Raw genomic sequence first — 14,520 nt, forward strand, 5'->3', positions numbered from 1 at the left:
GTTAAATCTCTTCGGAGAAGTTGGATCAGCTCCCCATTCTTTTCTCTCGTGATTCTATTTTAATCGCCTTTTACACGATGTATTAAATTAAATTATTGGTTTTAATCGTCCCTTTTTTTTGGCATCCCCCATAGCGGTAGAAGGATCCCACCATCTTTCCAGCGACCTTGGCAACAGACTTGATGTACGTGTTCCATTTCAGATCAGGAGTAAAGGTCAAACCCAGAAGCTTGTCAAAACACGGGGCCTCACCCAGACGAGAGCCATCCATTTCAATTGATGCCAGCTGGGGATCAGAGCGTTGATGATGTAAGGATAGGAGTTTGGTTTTGGATGTATTAAAGGTAACCAGCCACATCTTCCCCCACTGAACCACGCGCTCGAGATCAGAGGAGAGAGAATCAGAGAGGACTTTGTCATTTACAGCCTTTGATGTGTTGCCGTAGATGGTCGTGTCATCAGCATAGATGTCAACGAATGATTTAAGTATGTGTTTAGGGAGGTCATTGATGTAGATCAGGAAGAGAGTTGGGCCCAGGATTGACCCCTGAGGGACTTCAGCATTTATATTGCAGGCCTCCGATTTTTGTCCATCTACCACTACTCTTATGAGCCTATCGGAGAGAAATGATTTAATGATTGAGAAAACATTTCCAGTAATACCGTAGCTGGAAATCTTGTGAAGTAGACCCTTATGCCATACCTTGTCGAAGGCCTTTGATATGTCAAGAGCAATTGCCCTAGAAAGGAAGCCTTTGTCAAGAGATTCACTAATCCTGTTGGATATAACCGTCAGCACATCTGCGGTAGATCTTGCAGAGCGGAAACCATATTGTGTGTCACTAAGAAGGTTATTTATATTCTGTGGATCTATATTTAAAAAACGTTGTTAAACTTTGTGACATATTTCCATTCTTTGGAGGTCAGGCGCGAACGAACTCCCATAATTTTATTATACCATATTTCTTCAAACTGAAACATAATTATAAAAGTATACTTACGCAGATAGATATGAAAAGTCTTTATTAAAATTTGTGCCTATTTCCATTCTATGGAGGCCAGGCGCGAACGCAGACCCTACAATTTTATTATACCATCCCTATTTAAGATAAAACATACTTATCAAAGTATTATTATGTACATCTATATCAAAACACTTGTAAACGTTTTTTTTTAATTTTTAAATTTTTTATTTCCATACTTTGTGGACCAGGCGTGTACGTAGACCCCACAATTTTAATGAATCATCATTATGACAGATCAACCATACCCATTCCTGTGTCTCGATACATCTTCTATCATTATATGTGATCAGTTTTCTATAATAGTCAACCATATGGGAGCCTATTCGTGACCAGACACACACAGACGTTCAGCTTTATATTATAGATATATATATATTAATATAAGATTGTTGAATTTGTATTTATTTTTTATTAGCGATTAATTTCTTTCTGGTTTTTTTTTGCTCCCTGAGCGTTTTTATTATAAGAAAGGAGTTATTTGCTCTTTGTTTTCATTTTTCTTCGCCCGCATTTTAGCACGTAGTAATCATTAATATATAAGTACACGCGTCCTTCTTTCCCGATTTTCGTTCTATCTATCTATCTATCTATCTATCTATCTATCTATCTAGAAAAGGAACTTTTGTCTATGTGTGTGTGTGTGTGTGTGCGCGTGTGCGTGTGAGTTCGTTTCCCATGGACCGCTAAACGGCTGGGCCGATTGTTTTGAAATTTAACACAAATGTACTTTATGCATCTAGTAGTGTTCTTAGATAGGTTTTCTATCGGAATGCCTCCAATAAATATCGATAATTATTAACTAAAAAAGACCGACGAAAAAAGAAACAGGCGATTTTGGCTAAAGCTAACGCCTTATACAGCCTAATATAAAAAATGCATTTGAGAAGTTTTATTATGGCACAAGCAGAAAGCTCCGACATATAAAATCAACAGTAAGTTCTTTGATATAACAGGGGCGCGGTCGAAATTGAATGTTTATGTATAAAGAACAATTTAACCATGGTACTTGTCTTTAATTCTAGTGATTATATATAAACAATAATTTCATAAAATCAACAGTAGGTTCTGTACAGTGCAATGTAAAAGCAATGTCTTGTGGACCAAGTCACGGCGGGGAAGCATGTGAAGCTTCCTACCGGGGCACCGCGATTGGCCCCTAATTAAAGCAGGCAATCAATTGTTTTGATTGAAAAATGTGCGATTTCACTAATTTTGGTGACAATAAAATATGGGAAAGTGAAACATTCGTTGATCATCATTCAATCCCGAGCAACGTCTGGTCTCCCTACACACACACACACACACACACACACACACACACACACACATAGACACACACATATATATATATACATTCTCCCAGTATATACTCAATATATTTTGATCTACAGATTTGAAATTTGGTATATAGGGTATTCAGACTGGTGAAAACCTTTTAATTTGTTTTAATCCGGCAAAAAAGGCTTATAAGGGGTAAAAAAAAATGGTACTTGGGGGTCATCAGATGTTTATCTGTTTGTCAACTGTTTCACGACTGCGCAAAACTAATTAGGCTTGAAAACACCTTTTAAAGCGCGTGGCAAGTTAGTCTAATGGTTATCGTACTTGACTCACTGTGTTTAAGTTTCTGTTTCGACCTCAGTTCGAGTAATTAAAATATCATATTCATGCGTATTTTACGACCGGGCAGCGCGTGACGGTCTGCTAGTAATTATATATAATTGTGTATAAGCAAGCCCATTGGAACAAAAGTATACACTATTACAGTGCAGTAATGGTGTTGATAATAGATGTTTATATTAATCATAACACACGACTTGATTTGCCTTAATTTGCATGAATTTCCCCCCAGAGAACCGGAATTTATAGACAGTATTCTTTCTCCGGCGTTGAATAGCAAAAGAACTTTCAACCTGAAACAGCTTGGTTCTCCTCCGACTTTTTTTTTTTTTTTCAATCAACGCTCGCCTTTAATTTATCGTCTAAGTTTAATTCGTTACAGTCGGCCTTGAGAATCGACGTCAAAAGGAGGGTGATAGAGTGTCGGTATTAAAAGTTTTTTCCTTCCGAAAACCTTGAAAGCACGAGATGAAGAGCCGTGCTGTCTGTTGCCGAGAAGATCGAATTCTTGTGTCATTCTGTTCGGGCAGGCATGGCGCCGATTATCTGCCGGATGTATATCACCTCCGTCCAGCCGAACTGATTCAATAAGCCCATCGTGGCGACCCTCTCGTTACGCTACCTGTATATAACGACCCGATCAAATCGTGATCAAATCGACATCTTTTCACGATCCGGTACGACCTGTTGACTTCCGCAGTCAAACATTGAACGCTGCGTCAATAAGAAAAGAAATCGCAGCCAACTTTTCTGTAAACTTTCGCTAACATTTAAGGTAAGAAAAACCGCATTTCTCCATTACAATTATTCTTATTAGTATTAGCAGTGTCTCTCTCTCTCTCTCTCTCTCTCTCTCTCTCTCTCTCTCTCTCTCTCTCTCTCTATATATATATATATATATATATATATATATATATATATATATAACAGTATAGTTATATTCCAAGAAGATCCAAATATTTACTTTTCGAGCAATGTTAACATTTCGGTACATTTTTACAGATCCGTTTCGTTATGCAGGAAAAAAGTAAAAGATTAGTTTCGAGCTTTCACATGACGGTCCTTTTGCACCAAATTCTTTATTATGAAAATCAACTCCGGTATTCATACTTCCTTACTGCTCTCAACCCTTTCATTATCCCTCACGGATCCGCTGCCTTCCTTGAATCTCTTATGCCACTTAAAACTTGATTCATTCAAGATGGTTTAAAAGCAGTCTGAAGCCTTCCATACATTTTTGATGGCATTTGTTTCAAGTTTAATACAGAATTGTATTGCATATCGTTCTTCTAAAGTGTCCTCACGTCCAGATTGCATTTTTGAAATTTATCAGATGTGACAACCAGATTTCAGTAGGGTGTATTATAATTCCTGCAGTAGCTGTTAATTTGAACCTAAAATCATAAAAAATGTCAGTCATCTCATAAGATGTATAACAAGAACATACTGAATTTTCCAAAGTCTATGACAATTTTAATAGCATATATAAAAAAGTCTGGAAACTTATTTAAGGCACCGTATATATTTGCGCGAAATTGAAACAAAACAAAAAACAAACAAGCAAGCAAACAAACAAAAACGGCCCTGCCTTGAAAGTACAAACATCTTTGATTCTAAGAGTTCTGAATCTTTGAGATTATTGTTCGTATTACTTGTGTTGATCGGATTGCTGTATATATATATATATATATATATATATATATATATATATATATATATATATATATATATATATATGAGAAAAGTATATTTGGGGTACAAAATTTATATGGGACGAAGAAGACAGTATTTTTAGATCCGAGACGTCTTTCGCCATCCTAATCAGGAGCAAACGATAGCATTTTGATTAAAAAAAAAGTAATGTGAAGAAAAAAGCCAAGGCCGATAGCCATTAGTCTCGTGTAATGAATGAATGCGTGAATGTATGATTGACATGAAATTCTGAAAGATAAACTAAAATGACCGAAAAATGGGCTGAAATGACTCACATAAATAAAAAGTAAATGACTTAGAATGACTTTAATGAAATTAAAAATGAATTGAATGACCTTAAGAATGACTTGAATGCTTAAAAAATAACTGGAATCCTTCAAAAACAACTTGAATGATTTGGACAATGACTTGAATGGCTTTGAGACTGACTGGTTGTAAAGTGGGTGATCATATTACATTAAATTAATACAGAAAAGTGATTCCCCACTTTATATCACAAAGTTACAAACATAAGTAGAGCATGTGGTAAGAATCACATTGATCTTGGCCAAAAGGCAAAAAACAAAAAAGCTTAACAACAGACATTTGATCTTAACCAAAAACGCCAAGCAAAAAAGTGTTACGGACAGACTGAGAGACCGACCGACCGACCGACGGAGTGACTTATAGAGTCGCATGAATGATACCAAAGATACCCCGAGTAGGGGCAGTTGCGCATGTATTTGTGTGGCAAGGGTTACACAATCTCCAAAGCGACTGGAAACAATGCCGAGATAAGCAGAGAGCACATACAGCACCTGGAAGTCCAAATGAACACTTAACTGGTACTGACTAGGCCCATCGTATCTTAACTTCGGTGATCTGATATATACATATATATATATATATATATATATATATATATATATATATATATATATATATATATAGTAATTTATGAAAATATATATGACGATTAAGCTACCTATCTATTGAGCACTGTTTACGTAAATACTGAAAATTTCCGCATAAAATTATATCTTCATTTATTAATTCATGTGATTAAATGAAATAGTCATGTGACCTTGTCTGTAAGTCCAAAATAAAAAATGACAAAAGTTAACACTTTACAGATCTCATATATATATATATATATATATATATATATATATATATATATATATATATATATATATATATATATGTGTGTGTGTGTGTGTGTGTGTGTGAGTGTGTGTGTGTGTGTGTGTGTTCAAGCACGTCTGAATTTAACACGACAGAGTTCTTTTTCCGATTTTGCTGGATATCTTTTCAATTCGACCAAGTTTTTTTTTATGTCGGCTGGCATGTTGTATATTATGGCTCCCAAGAGTTGTTGTATTAGGAACAATTTCTACCAAACTACTCTATCAATATTTGGCTCTCAGACATGAAACTTGATATATATGGAATTTAGACTTGTAAAACAAATTCCACTTGATCTCTTTTTTTCTTGTATTTATAGTTATTTTTATTTCATTGTTTATGAAAGTGGGGGCAGGATGGGTAGGGGCGAATTAAAAAAAATAATTTCGATTTTCTTATGTATTTTATTTGTTTAGTTTCTTGTTAGTTATTGAATACAGTTAGTATATTTGTCTCGGTATAAAATGAGATCCGGTTTATCAGCAGCTTTTTAACCGGATCACATTTAACACCGGAACAAATAAACTAACTGTATTCATTAACTAACAAGAAACTAAATAAATAAAATATAAATTAAGTAAATCGAAATTAAAAATAAAAATAATTTCCCCCAACCCATCCTGCACGTACCTTTATAACCAATAATATATTAAAAAAAAAAACTAACTCTAAATACACAAAGCCTCAATAAAGAAAATAACAACAAAAACAATCGCTCCTAGCGGCGATCAGATGTGAAGATAGAAAGTGTTTGAGAAGATCATGGCTGAACAACAACTTTTGGGAGCCATAATATACAACATGCCAGCCGACATAAAAAAAAACGTTCGGCGAATTGAAAAGATATCCAGCAAAAATTAAATTAAATTCAGACTTGAACACACACACACACACACACACACACACACACACACACACACACACACACACACACACACACACATACACACACATATATATATATATATAGGATCTGTAAAGTGTTAACTTTTGTCAAAATCGCCTATTCCTTCTTTCCTCGGATTATTTCGATTATCGAAGACATTCCGATACAAAAGCTATCTAAGAACACTGCCAGGCGCATAAAAATATCTTAGCTCAGCCGTTTTAGTGTTCATAGAATGAAAAAAAAAAACTCACTCACAGACAGACACAGAGACACAGACAGACAACGTAATTTATATATATATATATATATATATATATATATATATATATATATATATATCTATATACGTGGCTTTTTTTGTTGATTTTTTTAAACGATATTGAGGTTAGCGTCTTCACCCTGAAGATCGGATGTTTTTTGTTGTTTTTTTTTTAGAAATTGCCCATTTTTTTATTTTGGACGTAAACACATAATATTTTTATTTATTTATTTATTTATTTTTTTTATTACATTTTCACCCCAAACAAGGGAAATTGCCACTTTGGTGTAGGGGGCTACTATCAGGGGCAACAACTACTGGGGTACTATGTAGGGATTTGGGCAGCAAGGTGTCGGTTCACGTTACACTTGAACTTCTGCACGTCAGTACTGTTGGGGAAGCAGGGACCTGGAATGGAATTCCAGAGTCTTGCGGTTCTGGGGAAGAAACTATTGGAGTAAAAAGATCTTTTACATCTAGGGACCTCTACAGTGTGGGGGTGGGATCTAGTAGCCTGTCGGGTTTGTCGAGGGTGCTCGCGTCGTGGGGGCACAAGTGATTGCAGTTCATCAGAGCATTCACCACTAAAATACTTGTAGAACAGGCAGAGGGATGCAACATTTCGTCGATGGGACAGAGGCTGAAGCTTAGATGCCAGTTCAGGGCCTATCAGATTTGCGACTCTCTTTTGAACCTTGTCAAGGAGCGAGAGACTAGTAGCAGATGCACCAGCCCAGATGTGGCAGCAATACTCCATACATGGGCGAATGGTGGCCTTATAGAGGTACAGGATACTTTCGGGTGTTAGTAGTTTTCTAGCACGGTAGAGAGAGCCTACCTTTCTTGCAGCGGCCCTGGCAATGCCTTCAATGTAATTGTTCCAACTCATGTTTCCTGTGAACGTTAGGCCAAGGAGTTTGAAAGATGGACTCTCAGATAAAGAGTCGTTGGCCATTGCTATTGGTGGTAGAGAGGGTTTCTTGTAATTATTGAATGAAACTAGTTTAGTCTTGGCAGCATTGAACGCGACCTACCACTTTTGTCCCCATTCCACTACAGATTGGAGGTCTTCCTCTAGTGTTTCTGCCATTTCTTTAGAAATGTGTTCATTCGTCTTCCTGTCGTGTCTGCCATAGAGTGTAGTGTCATCAGCATATATACCCATCTCAGAGGCAATGTTGTCGGGGAGGTCATTTATGAATATCAGGAACAATAGAGGTCCAAGGATAGAACCCTGGGGCACTCCCGCATTTATATCATATTGTTTAGATGTGCGACCGTCGAGGACTACCTGGATTTTTCTCTTATCTAAGAAGGATTTAATTATGTTAAGTATTCTACCAGTGATACCGTAAGATCTAATCTTCCTGAGGAGACCCTCATGCCATACCCTGTCAAAAGCCTTAGATATATCTAGAGCTACCGCTCTGCCTTCCCCCGCTTTGTCCAGTGATTGGTATATACGTTCAGAGATCACGGTGAGGATGTCTGCTGTGGAACGGGCTTGTCTAAATCCATATTGTTTGTCAGTCAGTAGTTTAGCATCTGTAAGATGATGGACTAGAGCATGGTTAATTATGGTCTCAAATATTTTGGCAAAAAGTGGGAGGAGGCTAATGGGGCGATAATTTGATGGGTCTGTCCTTTCGCCAGAATTCTTGAATACTGGTACAACAGAAGCAGTTTTCCAACAGCCCGGAAAGCAAGCTTCATTAAGACATTTGTTGTAGAGTTTGGAGAGAACTGGAGCTACTTCGACTGAGCACTTTTTTAATAGCACAGCTGGGATAAGATCGGGTCCACATGCTTTTGAGGTGTCAAGGTTTTTTATGATAGCATGCACCTGAGCAGGGGTGGTTTTCAGATCGTCTAGTGTGGCGTCTGTCCGCATAGGAAAGTCAGGTAGGGGGTGGTTGGAAGGGTCCAGTGTGGAGTTTGAGGCAAACCGACTGGCAAGCATGTTAGCCTTGTCGGTTGCTGAGGAGACAACCTCGTGATTGTTGGTAAAACAGTAATCTACGCACATGCATGTTTCGAGACCCTACCCCTCTTCAGCGTAGCTTGACTGTTATTAGGACTCGAACCCTGTGCCTTATGTATTTCAGTCCAACGTTTCTCTCTCTCTCTCTTTCTCTTTATATATATATATATATATATATATATATTTATATATATATATATATATATATATATATATATATATATATGAACAATTATTGTGTAATTTTAGTTTCCTATACATTCCTCGAGAGTTTTCGATAAATGAACAAAGCGGGTTTATATGTTTATTCATGCAAACATTATTAGCTACATATGTGCGTACATGTTTCTGTAGCGATCTCTTATATATATATTTCTATATCGTTAGGCAAGAAAGACAATGTCATTCTACGGACTCAATTCACAAGCATCTTTTATATAAAGAAAAGCTACGTTTTTATATAACTTTACCAAAAGGAAATATAGATACAACGAAACTACTATAAATGAGCGAGATTATGTGAAAGAGATGGTGGACACGTGCGAAGGCAGAGGGAGTGGTCAGCAGCAAGTACACGTGTGTCCACCCTCCCCTTCACACCCTTCTTCCATTCATAATAGTTTCGTTGCTATTGTTTTTTCCTTCTGATAAAAGATGTCCTTTAATTTAGTCAGTAGAATAACAAACAGAAAGACAGCTTTTTTCAAGCCTGATGATGTAGGGTGCCTGAAAACATGTATGCATATATGTAGCTAATAATTTCTGTATAAATAGACATATTACACACCCACACATACATAGAAAGATAGACCGATAGATAAACGAGAATGTGTGTGTGAGGATAATTCTCAACCTATATACTCAACGAATTTTGGATCTAAAAAATTCAAATTTGATATATAGGGTATTCAGACATCTGAAAAAAAAATTTAATTGGTTTTTGTCTGGAAGAAACGGGCTGCTAAGGGATCAAAATTGAAAAATATTTACTTGGGGGGGGGGGTCATCGGGTGTTTATTTGTCAACTGTTCCACGAATGTGCATGCGTGAATCCTTCACGTGAGAAATTGCTTATGTTAAGAATAAGTAGATTTGGAAACACTTTTTAAAGGTCGTGTCAAGCTGACCTAAGGGATTTAGTACTTGACTCATTGTTTTTAAGATTTTGGTTTCGATCCAAGCTGCAGTATTTTTTTTTTTACTTATGATAAATGAGTAGTTTAGAAAAAAAACATTATACTCGCTTGCACATGTCTCAGTTTCTGTATGAATATAAATATAATATTTATGCGTATTTTACGACCAGACAACGCCGAGAGACCCACTAGTATATATATATATATATATATATATATATATATATATATATATATATATATATATATATGTTTTATTTTTTATTACCGTTTTATCTGTTTAGTTATATATGTTTCGGATGTTGGACCACGTTTACGATCCAACAGCCTCGTCAGACCTTACAGAAATGGTTGTTAGTATTTGGAAGAAGTGCTTTTAAAGAAGTGTTTTAGAAGAAATACGGAAAAAGAAGGTGGGGTAGGAAATAATAAGGGGAGGGAGACGGGTATCGACAATATTTCAGTTTTGAAAGTTAAAATACAGTAGATTGTATTGTGTGTGTGGGGGTAGCAGATTCAGGTAGGCGTGAGTGGAGATATATGGATATAGGAGGGGGAGGTGGAGAGAGGATGCTAAAGAAAAAAGAGAGGGGGTAAGGAGCTGAATCGCGTTTTTTTGTTTGCGTGGCTAAAATTCGTCTGCTCTGTTACTGACGAAATCTTGGAATTATGATCCCATCTAAGCAAGTGAGCAAATCTTTAGTCCACATTTTTCACTGAAAAAAAGAAGAAGATGCGATTATACTTACGTTGTCGATTACATGTAAATAGACTTGAAATATATATGCAAAATAGTATTACAAATAATATAGTTTAAACACGAGAGGAGGGGATCAGTTGTTTGTATATATTTTATTAGTTTAATTTCATTTCCAGCATTCGAAAACTGGTGTCGATTCTTAATAATTGAAAAAACAAATGTTGCATGCTGTGATATCAAGTTTTTTTTCTTCACTAAAAACTTAATTGAAGTGTCACCCACATGATTTAGCTTACTGCGCGGTGCGAAAGTATTGCCATCTCCTGGTTAACACAATCGAGTACGGACATGACATGCCAGGGTAAACGCGAAGAACACTGAGCATGTAAAATAATATACAACTTACGGTATACCCGCATATTCACCGATTCAAGCGACTTCTAGATTTGAAAATCATCTACAGTAAATAATGTACCCCAATCGGAAGATCACGTCAGACAAGTAAGTGAACATATGAACATATCAGGAAGCTGTTTGGATCGGAAAATGTGCGATGACACCCAACTTATTTATACACAGAAAGGGTAATCTTGAAATGGCTAGCTGTCTGGATTGATGATCAACTGATTTCATAGTGGGTAAACATTTATACAAAGTACTAAGATGCGTCTGGCTATGTAACAAAGCCGCTGATGTTGGGTTAACAGCAGCAGCAGCAGCAGCAGCAACAACAGCAACCCCATGCAAATGACCAAGCCGGCTGTTTTATGTGACGGTAAAGATAAAAAAGAACACACATGTTCACAGAAGCAGGTATCTGAGACGCGTTCGAGATGTAGAGGTATTTGAGACGTGTTCGAAACACGAGATAGCAGAAATGAAAAAAAAAAAGAACACACCTGTTCAGAGAAGCAGGTATTCAAGACGTGTTCGAGATAGACAAAGCAGAAATAGACGTGTTAAACACGTAGCCGGAGAGCGCAAAAAAAAAGAAAGAAAGAAAAGACGTATCTTAAACACGGCTAGACAAAGGCAGCGTACCACGTGTTCGACGCGGCGGATTCTTGTTGAACATATTGGAGTATGTGACACCTTTTGAACAAGAAGCAAAGAGTTATTCTGGAAGTACCTGTAAATAAATGTCTGTTATTTCAACTGAAAAAAGTAAGTCGAATTCTTTTCTTGTTTTTGTGTTCTTGCGGGGGCTTGCATACAACGTGTGGGTCTCAAATGTAATAATGTAATAATGTTGACATGTAACAATGTAATAATGTTGAGATGTAATAATGTCTCAATTTCGACTCTACGCATGCACGAGTCTTTTTAGCACATCAACAACTGACTAGTATAGTTTAGTACTGATAACTTAAAATTAATTAAAGTGACGTAACTCTAAATATACTTCGCTAAAAGACGATACATTCATAAATTTATTGTTTATGTTAAACATTTAACACCCGGGTAATGTTATGTTGTCACCCCGAGAATATGTATGTGTGCATGTGTGTGTGTGCGTGTGTGTGCGTATGTGTGTGTGCGTATGTGTGTGTATGTGTTTGTGTGTGTATGTGTTTGTATGTGTGTGCGCATGTGTTTGTGTGCGTGTGTGTTTTTGTGTGTGTGTGTGCGTATGTGTTTGTGTGTGTATGCGTGTATGTGTGTGTGTATGTGTGTATGTGTGCGTGTGTGTGTGCGCGCGTGTGTGTGTAGGAATGTTATACAATAAGGATCGCGTACAGGTGAAAAATTTTAACACCAGATATGACACAAAAGAGAAGTTAGAAAAACTAGTAGCTTCTGATAATGGGTGAGAAGACCTCATACTTTTGATGAACTCTTAAATGTATAAGCTATATAAAATAAAACAATAAATGTATGTATGTGTGTCTGTCTGCTTATAAATATTTAACCGATAAACTCTCAAACTACTGGTCACTGAAATTAACAGTAAATAAATTAACTAGAAATAGTTACCATACACCAAGGATGAGGCTTGCATCGGCAGAGAGATACCTACTGGAGCGGTAGGAGGATCCAACCATGTTTCCAGCAATGTTTGCAACAGATGTGAATTACGTGTTAGGCGATAAACTTTTCTCGTTGAGGAAAAATGCAAGACAGAGCCAGCACAAACATCTTGTAAGGATGACGTTTCGGAGGTAGTTAATTTTTCAGCGAAAGCATACTGCGTTATTTGATAGAAAGTGCTATTCTCAGACAGGTAACATGCGATGCAGGCAGTGGGATCTAAATTTTTCAATCACTTAACGTTTTCCATCTTCGTCATTAGCTCAGTGCCATGGACAAAGATCGTTAATATTTGTATTTTTGTGTTGTGCCTTATCTCAGACGTGACTAGAGCCGTTATTTTAGTCTGCAGAAGGAATGGCGGGCAAGGTCAATTCACACTTTGATGTTAGCTAAATCTAAACACGTGACTGTGATGATGGCGCCAAGATATTTAAAACTTTCACCATATGGAAGAATATAGCAATTGAAAACGACAGGTATTTTCTTAGTTCATCCCAATCTGTGATGCAGCAGGCTGAAGCTCATTAATAACGAGTTGGACACCAGCAAATGTTTCACAGAATAGCACGAGATAAGCTACGTAATCCAAGTATTTATTTTCTTAGTTTACCACACCAGTCGCCGCCACGTATTTACAACACAAAAACATTTACCCTCTTTCTTTATTGTTCTCATTGGATGGAAGTCTTTTGTTTTAGTTACAACCAGCTGAGATCTTGCCTAATTTTCTCTAGAACTCACGGGCCGGACGACTTGCGTTCAAACAGGTAGTCGGAGAAAGAGCAGATGCGCGTGCATGTCGAGCGTACCTTTCAAATTGCTACGCGTCATTTCCTTTTACTTCTTCATTTTCCCTCTTCTCTTTCTTTCGATTTTCCTTCATATATATATATATATATATATATATATATATATATATATATACACACACTTCATTCATTGTCTTCATGCCAACGTCATAACTTAAATGTTGATGTTACACATTAACTCCCCACGTGAGCCGTCAATATATGTACGTGTCTTGGCTTGATCATTTAATAGCGGCCCCAGCGACTACAATATAAGCCAAGACTTAATGCATAAATGTTTGACTAGGATAATTATTGACAATGTTATATAGCGGAAGTTAGTGTATATAAACAGGGTATATACAGCTGATTTCTCTTTAAATTGTGACATGTCTATATATATATATATATATTATATATATATATGTATGTACGACATAATCGCGTTGCCACACCGGTTCTCCGTGAGATCACCGGTTAAGCAACGTGTAGCCTGGTTAGTGCAAGATGGGTGACCATTTGGGAATTCTAGGTACAGTATGTGCTCCCCGCTTATCTCGGCATTTGTTTCTAGTCGTCCTGTACACACACTTCACTTGCCACTGGTATTAAACAATGTCAACTCAGATGTGTGGTTTGAAATTGCGCACCTCCTGCAACAAAAAATTCACGCGCAAGGACCCCTTTGTGGGTACCCATAGTCTGTCAAAGACTGAAGGATTCCCCCCATATACGTGTTTTAACATGTTCCTGACTGTGCGTATAACGTCTATTGAAAGTCTCTAGTGTTCGCGTGTGTGGATATTTTTATATAAGCGTTTATAACAATTATTAACAATGACAACTTACACAGACAGTCTTTACCAAAGGAACGGATAACATTGTCGGTGGGATCACTAGCAAAACACACATGCCTTCACAAAGTTTCTTTCGTCTTACTGAAGTTAAAGATGCATTTCATTCGAAAAGGGAAACGTGAATTAGATATTGACTATAATCATTTATTTCCATGATCGTTCCATTTTCGGAGTTATGACATAATTATAGAAGTCTACATTTTGCCATTTCGCCCTTTTGACTTCCACGGTGTCAAATCCAAACCTTAAAATACTATCCCCCATATATCTGCTAACGCGTTAGGTATCGAACTAACTCTCTACGTGTATCTCTAACTGTCTTGTTACGTCATTAACTTTACGTGACCAAGAACACAA

General features: G+C 36.9%; 1 long non-coding RNA gene across 2 annotated transcripts in view; it reads left to right on the forward strand.

The window, feature by feature from the left end:
- Window positions 1–14,520, forward strand: part of LOC145247246 (uncharacterized) — a 217,664-nt gene that overhangs the window by 61,144 nt on the left and 142,000 nt on the right. Inside the window, exon 1 of one of the 2 annotated variants that reach the window (XR_013863216.1) lies at window positions 10,475–11,651. The exons of the other annotated variant lie outside the window; for it this stretch is intronic. This is a non-coding gene — a long non-coding RNA (uncharacterized LOC145247246). Of the gene's footprint in view, window positions 1–10,474; window positions 11,652–14,520 lie in introns of those variants that run through there. 2 annotated transcript variants of the gene reach the window in all.

Source organism: Euprymna scolopes, chromosome 25 (assembly GCF_053919585.1).
Source record: "Euprymna scolopes isolate OS-2025 chromosome 25, ASM5391958v1, whole genome shotgun sequence".
In the NCBI taxonomy this organism is placed as follows: domain Eukaryota; kingdom Metazoa; phylum Mollusca; class Cephalopoda; order Sepiida; family Sepiolidae; genus Euprymna; species Euprymna scolopes.